The sequence below is a fragment of the Hordeum vulgare genome, chromosome 5H (genome assembly GCF_904849725.1).
Source record: "Hordeum vulgare subsp. vulgare chromosome 5H, MorexV3_pseudomolecules_assembly, whole genome shotgun sequence".
Classification (NCBI taxonomy): Eukaryota; Viridiplantae; Streptophyta; class Magnoliopsida; order Poales; family Poaceae; genus Hordeum; species Hordeum vulgare.
In genome coordinates, this window is record NC_058522.1 from 540,931,639 (window position 1) to 540,940,129 (window position 8,491).

The window sequence follows — 8,491 nt, forward strand, 5'->3', positions numbered from 1 at the left end:
ACACTGGTTACTAATGGCGCACTAGCTGTGGTGCGCCATTAGTAGTTTGCGGAAAAACCAAAAAAAAAAATTATAGTAGTGACGCGCTACTAACATATGCGCCATTAGTAACCCTGGTTACTAATGGGGCACCAACTGCTGGTGCGTCATTAGTAGTTTTGTAAAAAAATAATATAGTAGTGACGCACCGAGTGTGTGGTGCGCCATTAGTGTCCATCACACTAATGGCACACCTCACATGGTGCGGCACTACTATATAGTAGTGGCGCACTACTTGTGTGGTGCGTCATTAGTATCTATATCATCTATAGCCCTTTTACTAGTAGTGTCGGTTGAACCTCAGTGCCAAGGATTCATATAATCTCGTATGTCATTCCCTTTGTCCTTCGGTATGTTACTTGCCCGACATTTGATCGTCGGTATCCGCATACCTATTTCAATATCGTCACCGAAAAGTCTCTTTATTCGTTTCGTAATACAAGATCTCGTGACTTACACTTAGTCACATTGCTTGCAAGGCTTGTGTGTGATGTTGTATTACCGAGTGGGCCCCGAGATACCTCTCCGTCACACGGACTAACAAATCCTAGTCTTGATCCATACTAACTCAATGGACACATTCGGAGATACATGTAGAGCACATTTATAGTCACCCTGTTACGTTGCGACGTTTAATACACACAAGGTATTCCTCCGGCGCCAGTGAGTTATATGATCTCATGGTCATAGAAATAAATATACTTGACACGCAGAAAACAATAGCAATAAAATGACACGATCACATGCTACGTTCATAGTTTGGGTCTAGTCCATCACATGATTCTCCTAATGATGTGATCCAGTTATCAAGTGACAACACTTGCATATAGTCAGAAAACCTTGACTATCCTTGATCAGCTGGCTAGCCAACTAGAGGCTTGCTAGGGACATTGTTTTGTCTATTTATCCACACATGTATCTATGTTTTCATTCAATACAATTATGGCATGAATAATAAATGATTATATTGAAACATGAAATATAATAATAACTATTTATCATTGCCTCTAGGGCATATTTCCAACAAGCTAGCTAGCAAGCTGCTGGATGGATCCGGTCACGGCAGGCTAGCTAGCTCCTCGATCTCGCCGGCCATGGATGAGCTGGATTTGTGTGCTGTCTTAAACGCCGACGTCTTCGTATTTGATCGCTTCGTGCAAACATAGATGAGAGGAAGAAAAAGACACGAAGAAAGAATGTAAGCGAATATTCTATTTTAAACTTTCACAATGTGGGTTCTATTTTACCGCGCCCCTCACCAACATGTAAAAACTGTTTTTCACGAACTATAAAAACGTGATTTGAATTTGATTTATATGGGATCTCCTAAGTTGCTCCTATGTATTTTGATGTACTACTCGGTGCAGCTTGTCGATCTCCTAGTCAGGGCTGGGGTCGCCTTATCAGTCAGGCGGTTCTGGTTTGGTTCCAGGCTTCCAGCTGTGTGAGGATTTGACTTTATTTGCATATATATACGTGCATGCATCATCATCCAAACGTCAGGAATTTTTACGTTTGGTCTAGGATCAAACACCAGGGTCCTTAGTATTTGGGACAAAGCTACATCAAGGACTCCACGGGTCAACCGGTAGTGCCAGTCCGTATCAGATGTCAGGGATCTTGACATTTCTCATACAAATCAAATGTCAGAGATGTTGGTGTCATCAAAAAGAGGTCAGATTAAAAAAAAATTAAATGTAATATCAATTCTGGATTTTGTTACGCCAGTGTCAAAAAAATCGTCCCACAATCGGAGTACTCGAGTATGGAGTTGTTGTGGTTGCGGCACCAAATCTGTCCAACAAGAGCACTTGCATCCATTGACAAATCTTAAAAGAAAATGAAGGAAGCTTAATGTTAACAGTGTGAAAAAAACATTAACTCTTAGTTTTCTAGTTTAAATAATGCTATAATTTTTGTACGAGGCAGGGATGAATAATAATAATTTCTTTTTTTAATTTTTGGAGGAGAGGCTCAAGCTTGTTGATTCACCCCTAGATTCGTCGTTGCTTGCACGACGTACAACTACGTGGCACATATTATAAAAAAAATTCGAGTGATTTGCTGGGGCCACACGTCAAAGTCCCCGGCATTTGACACCAGACGTCAGGGTGCTTGGCGACTCAACGAGTCAGCCGGTCATGCAGGTCCGTCCCACACGTGAGGGACCTTGACGTCTTCCATGCAAAGCAGACGCCAGGAATATTGGCGTCATCAAAAAATGTCAGATTCGTTTTTCTAAAATAAGGTTAATTCTGAAATTTGTTAAGCCAAATGGTCAAAAAAAATTTATCCCCGATCGTGATTAGTCGTGGGAGAACAAATTTTCTTTTAGCGATAACAAGAGAGTTGTTATATTCATTATAAAGAAGATGGTACAAGGATCCAAAGTGCTTGGTTTATTAAAGAAAAACCATGTGAAAACCTCCACAACGTCTAGCTAGACTAGACCTAAAGCACACAAGACATACAACATGCCACAAGGCCACACTCCACAACACACCCGCCCGGGCACTCGAGGACCTGCGCTGCTACTAGAGTACACATCAAAAACCATTGTATCAGTCCGAGCTACCACAAGCACATTCAAGAAGCTCACGACATTAAAGAGGAACGCTATGTCCGATAGAGCAGTCATATGCCACTACAATCCAGTGAGATTAGCGGACATAGCTTGCCTGGCGCACCTTGCATCTGATGAATGCTTCTGCTGCTCACACTGAGATGTCACGCAAGCCGTCGTCAACCACCTTCACGAGCCCCGAGTCCCTCTGACCGAGTCAAACTCCAAAACGATGCCCCAAGAGAAAATGCGACGCTCGGCCAAGACACAAGCGACTTCATCGTCCGATCCAGGATTCCATATCTGGGGCTTCCCCTGGAGCAAGATGGGAAGAAGAGTGAGTGTTACAACATCGACGCCTCCAACAAGGGAATGGTGCACGTAGGCGTCGCCATCAACAACTCTGAGCATTACCGGAGTACGGCTTTCGTCGGCAACACCACTCGCCAAAACCCATGACCCGGTCAGGTCATCCAGCCTACCACCTCCATGACGCACCAGCACGACGCCACACCTCGCCCCTGTAGATCACCAACACGCAACAGGGCCACCTCACCGGCCACCGCAGCCCGTAGAAACCAAGCTTGGACTTGCCAGCGCAGATCTGGCACATCCCGCGAGCTCCCGCCATGACTGTCGTGCCCCAAGGCCGTCGGGCAACCACCCCAGTGGATTGGCCCTAGAGCCACCCTGCAGGCCGTGCACGCACGCCTCCACCCCAACGCGCGGCCCTGCATAGCTGCATCACATGTGCGTGCTGGGACCCAGATCTGGTCTGGCCCACGCTTCGCCGCGATGGCCCAGGCCACTCCCGTCGAGAGCTCCAACCGAGTCACTCCCGCCGCGTGCTCCACCACCACGCCTCCTCCCGCCGCTCCTCGGAGCTGATCTGGCGAGCGTGAACCGCCGCGCCATCCTGGCCCCATCCCGTGGCGACCATGGCAGCAGTCGCGCTCGAAAATGGAAAGGGCCCGGCCGCCACCTTCACAGGAGCCGACGCGGCCTTTGCCGCCGCTCCTCCGATGGCGGCGAGCCGAGGAGAGGTTGGGAAAGGGGCTGCTGGCTCGATCTAGGGTTCCCCCGTGTCGCGAGGGAGGGCGACACGGGGGACGGGATTGTGTCTTAAGAGCAACTCCAACGGGGTGACCCATTTCGTCCGCTGGCGTCCGTTTGGGTCGGCGTGGACGCAAAAGTCGGCCCAACGCGCCGACCAAACGAACGCGCGTCCGTTTGGCGTCCGCTTGACGACCCATTCCCGTCGCATTTTTGAGACGGATTTGCGTCGGCGCGGACACGAGACAGACGCGCGCGCGCCTTCTCTTCCCCCAGGCCCGTTGGTCGGTGGCAGCCTCCACCATTCCCCCAAACACGATCCCCCCGTGCGCGCTCCCATCCCACCCCCGCCATGGATGACGTCCTTGATGCCCATGCCAGCCTCGCCTCCCTCGCCTCGTCCGGCATGACGAACGCCCCCTCCGACAAAGGCAAGCCTCGCGCTCCCCGCAAGACCGTCTCTGCGCCCAAGCCGAAGAAGACACGGATGCCCGAATAGCGCGCAAGGGAGTCGGCCAAGAGGAAGGGCCACAGGCAAGCGGCGGACGCGAGGGATGAAGCCATCACGGTGGCCGTTGTCGCCGCTGCCGCACAGCAGGAGGTCACCAACGGCCGATTTGCGGCGTCAACGAGGAAGGCGCTCTATATGCTTCGGTTAAACCCTAGCCAACATAGCCTCTTCAACGCCGCTGTGGCCGCGGCCAGCACCGGCTCATCCGCGTTCCCTCCTATGGTGCTGCCTGACTCGCCCCGCGCGTCGGTTGCACCCCGATGCCCGGCTTCCACGTCTACCCGCAAGCCTCCCACCTCTTCGGGGAGTGCTCGCCCGAGGTGAGCGTGGTGGCGCCTTCCACGTCTGCGCCCGCGCCTATCGACCTCAACGCCACACCAGTGGTCGGTGGCTTGTCATCCGGAAGCGCGAGTTAACGTGCGGGGCAGATGCCAACCGATGTACTGCCGGGCGCACGCAACCTGTTCGACGGAATGTCGGCGGCCGCCGACGAGGACTACATGCAGAACTTGATCTTCGAGGGTGGTGCACCAGCCGTTGGCTACGATCCGACGAGACACAAAACCAGGACGGCCGAGGGGCGTTCACGTCATCCACCTTTTTTTGTATGCCGACAGGTGTGCGGGCATGACCACGGGGCTGCGATGGCGTGGTCGAACTCCAGTCCCATCCCTTTTTTGTGTGCTGGAATGTGTGCCGACCGCTGACGAGTGCGTCAACATGAATTGTGTGATGATATTTTTTGAAGCCGACATTGTATGCCGGCATGAGACATGGCCGCTAGCATGATCTATGACCGTGGGTCTTTAAAAAAATTTATGCGCGAACACGAAATGGATCGACGTGTTGGATGCACTGCCGATCCAAATCTAAAACAGAACGGACGCAGGACGAGCGGGTGATTCAAACAGACAGAAAACAAATAAAAACGTGGTTCATTTGGATCGGTCGTTTCGAGTTGCTCTAATCGTGCGCAGAACAGTTGCTCGCCGATTCCAACGATTCCCGGCAGACCGATCTGATCAACGACTATCGTAGGCCACAGCAAATAAAACTCCTATAGGAAAACGCCAAGCTAGCTATGTCCCTGGCGTGACATACAGTGTTCGAATGAGCGTACGAACGAGGCACACGGGCCGGAGATGCGCGCTAGATGATCGCCGACGGTGCGCGGGTCAGCCGGTCAGGTGCAGGGATCCTGCCGAAGCCGTACGCATCAGTACATGTGGTCCGGACGCGACGTTGCCGCCGGGGACATGCGCCTCACCTGGCGTTCGTACGAACGCCCCTTCCATCCCCATCTCGACTCGCGAATGAGTCTAACTTAACTGGTTGGGAGTGTGGATGTATAAATCGAACATCTGAGTTTAAATTCTCACGAAAGCGAATTTAGGCCTTTATTTATTTTTAAAGACCAAGCTTTTCTGATACTCACTCGTTTATTAAGGACTAGGCGATGACGACATTCTTTTGTGGGGTTACCTTCTTCAAGGCATCGCCATGAAGAAACTCAAGACCTGTATCAGCTGCCTCTGGAAGAAACCGTATATCAGTAGATCGAATAATAGCGACGCTCTGGTGTCGTTTTCCCCTTGGGGCGTTATTTTTGAAGGTGTACACGGGCTCGAGGGATCAGTAGACGACTTCTTTGTGGAGAGGTGCTTCATATTACTCACTGATGGCGGTGGATCTCTACGGCGTGGCACAACAAAGACTCGGCATCCGATGCTTGGAGATGGACTCGCATAGGAGGAGGACGCTCTCTGGCGTCATGGTGATGTCGATGACAGAGAGGTCTCGCAAGGTCGGTGTGTTAGTTTCTACTATGAAGATGAATTGGTGGAAGACGGCACCGACGACACATGAGAGTGCGTCGAACCGGTTTGTACCCCATACCCAGCATGTGGCTCGATTGGGCCCTTCGGCTTTTGGTGTTAGGCTTTGTGTGATGTTTGTTTGGTATTAGGTCGGACTATCGGTATACCTTCGTCAAGTGGTTAGGAATAACGATAATTGTTGTTAAAATGATGACTTTGGACAAATTGATGTATTACTTGCAAGTTTTTATAAATAATTAATAAAATAGCTGAATGCATTGTTCATATGCAAAGGTCAGAGATAATTCTTATTTTTTAAAAATCCTCATCTCAACCTCTCTCGCGCCGTATGTACTGCGTGCGGTTATAAGTGGACAGTTAGAGCATCTACAGCCGAAATTTACAAATCCGTCCCTCAAATGCCCGCGGACACGATCGGTCAGTGACCAAACGTGTTCGTTTTAAATCTCTATTTTTTTCGTTCGCGTAACCGTACCTTTCAAAGTTTTTTTCATATATCTAACCACTTGCACGTAATCGATGAAGAAGAAGAAAGAAAAAAATGAATAAAGAAAGAAAAATTATGGTCCGAAGTGAGATCGCGTCCTATGTGGCGGATTGGGCGGACGTGTCTAATCCCGTCCGCAAACCCTTATATCGTCCTCATAATTGAGATGAATATGAGGAATGTCGTTTAGTCCAAACGTTTGAGATGAATATGAGAAACCTGACTGACTAATTTTCTTATGACCGCGATCGGACCGACTGTCCAAATGTTCGAGACGGATTTGAAGCTGTAGATCCGCTTATAAGGTTCCGGTGTCTCTCCACGATGGATCTGCCCTGGCCGTGGCTGAACGTGACAAATTAAACACGGCAGGATGCTCCCACGTCGTGATGTCCGGCCCGTCGGTATCCTATGGCGATACACGCGAGCATGGCCCCACGCGCGCGTGCATATGCGCCTCTCTCTTCTCTCTTCTTTTCTTAATCAAATGCGCAGATGCACCGACTCGTTAACTAAGCAGAATACCGACACCTCTGGCCTTTAGAATCATCCCTCCTGGTTCAATTTTTTCCTGATCCATCCCTTCTGCCCTTTGTTTCACATTTTCATCCTTCTCCTCTAATGCCGTTGTTGTATCTCTTCGGTCGTTACACAAGCATTGTTGGACCTTCGCAACCAGCATCGACTCTAGTCTTCGCACAAGTATTGTTGGACCTATGCAACCAGTATCGACTCGTCCACTCGCCTTTTACGACGGCGTCATCCATCCAGGACCCGTCCGTACAAAGTACAATGCGCCTTATGACATGCTCATCATTCAAAGACGCAATATAAGGTCATTATCGTATTGATGGTACGTCATCCAGACCACGGTCACCAAGTTTTATGAAATGGTTGCTGGGTTGGAGACAAGGTGGCCATTATGCATGATAGCCGAGGAGATAGGCGGTTTTGCTTCTTCTTGCTTAACATGTCAATCTAATCATTCATTCATTCAATGTTGCTATACATATTGTGTAGCATGTACACAAGGATAGAGGTACGGTCATTTACGTACATACATTGTTGGATAAATTTACAGGGATAATATGTATAGGATAACATGATTCGTTGATGAGAAAGTTGTTGAACATCCGGTTAATCTGAATTTGATATATTGTTATACTAGACTTATTTGCGTGTTAGGTATAAATTATTTGTGTTATTTTGTATCCAAACTTAAATAAATTTCATCGAATTTGCATGAATATCGTTCTGTTTGTTGGATGGCCGGCTACCACATCGACGTGCATGGACTGATCCTCATACCTATCAACAAATGCAGGAGCAAATTTATGGGTCACATTGAAGATGCCCTTAGGGTATCTCCAACGCCAACATGCAAATTCCTGCGGTATCTGTGTGTTATTGTGTCCGGACGTGGTCTACAGACATGATACGAGGGGGATACATCAAACGCTAATAACAAAGTATCCAACTCGGGGGAGGAAAAGTAGGTGGAAACCATGCATCTGATGAGGATATTTGTGATTTAGTGTCCGGTTAAAAGGAGAGAGAAGAGGAGGACCAAATGTGCGGATGAGAGAAGAGAGGGACATACATGTGACTGATCAAGTGCATGTTCGGACTCTCCCAAAACTCCGCCACGTTTGTATCCACTTTACAAGAATCCGTACGTCCGAACTGTTAAGCGTACATATACATGTCCTCGTTGGATTACAAAAATAACACGGGCACTGTAGTCCAAGCATATACCGGAGGTTTGAGGGTCTAACTTGGAGATGTTCTTAGAGCATCTACAGTCGGACCCCTCATACCCATCTCAAACACCATGACATGTCGCTTGGTCATAAAATTTCGACCTAGTCGGACCCTTCAAATGGGTCTTAAATGTCCGGGCTGACCGACACCCCTCATATCCAACCCAAATATGAGAAGGATATGGGGATCCCAGACACATCCGTCACATCGGACCCGATAACCCTACCCCACTGCAAATT